Source organism: Gavialis gangeticus, unplaced genomic scaffold, assembly GCF_001723915.1.
Source record: "Gavialis gangeticus isolate Ggan-Ray unplaced genomic scaffold, GavGan_comp1, whole genome shotgun sequence".
NCBI classification, from domain to species: Eukaryota; Metazoa; Chordata; order Crocodylia; family Gavialidae; genus Gavialis; species Gavialis gangeticus.
The window spans coordinates 3,379,018-3,380,055 of record NW_017729015.1 but is presented as its reverse complement, the minus strand read 5'-3'; the positions used below and the strand labels follow the sequence as shown (position 1 = coordinate 3,380,055).

General features: G+C 47.7%; 1 protein-coding gene across 1 annotated transcript in view; it reads left to right on the top strand.

Annotated features, from left to right (window-relative positions):
* HIVEP3 (human immunodeficiency virus type I enhancer binding protein 3) overlaps positions 1-1,038 on the top strand; it is a 268,072-nt gene that overhangs the window by 155,699 nt on the left and 111,335 nt on the right. The window lies entirely within an intron of this gene.

Here is a 1,038-nt window from a genome sequence, read left to right as displayed (position 1 = left end):
AAATCTGAATCGAATCAGAGGACCGTTTAATCACTCCAAATTGAATCGGAACCCTCCGAATCAATTCAGAGATTCGGACATAGACGCAGCTTTAAATGTTTTTTCTACGTAACTCAAGGTACTGGGTGGCTCGTGAATGCTGCAGTGCTGGGGCGCATGGAGTGTCCCACAGAAGCACGGGGGGCTCCCCAGCGCACTCAACAGCAGACCTGGAAGTGGACTAGAAGCACTTCTGGTCCACTTCCTGGTCTGCCAGGGAGCACCCTCCCCCACCAGCTCAGTGACTCGTGCCTCCTGGGTCTGTGGGGAGGCACCCAGGGTCTGCCCGTGGCCGATCGCTGAGCTGGGGGGGTGGGCAGGGGGGCCCCCCAAGCATGCTCCCCAATGGACCCAGAAGTGGACTGGAAATACTTCCAGTCTACTTCTGGGTCTGCTGCCAAGCGTGTGTAGTGAACCTCCCTCCCCCCACATGCTCCTGTGGGATGCTCCAGCCGCTCCACCACCTCAATGTTCATGAGCTGTGCCTGGTACCTTGAATTCCATAGAAGAAACATATAAAGCTGTGCTTGTGGCTGAATCGAAATCGAATCTTCAGATTCGGCTGAATCAAATCAGAACAGTGATCTGAATCAGTGAATTGAATCACTGTCCCCCAACTCGGGCCAAATCCGAATCGAATACTGCCTGCTGTGTGCACTCCTTCTACTTACAGAGTTCCAAATTACCAAATCAGGAATCTACGCTGATATTCTAGTGTCCATTGGAACTGTTGGATTTTCATGAATTGTACTTCTAAATTTTTTCACCTTAACACAGAATGCTTTTTCTAGAAATGATCTGCACAAGAATATATATATCAGGGGATCCATGCAAATATTTGTACTAGCTAGCCAAAGAGTACCTTCTTTGGCAATGAATAATTGATTCTGTATGCTACAGTCCATTCTCTGGTGGGTTTGACTTAGAGTGTATGGTACTCTAGAAAAATGATATGGAGCAAAACATATGAAAAAAACTATGACAATGATGAATACTTTC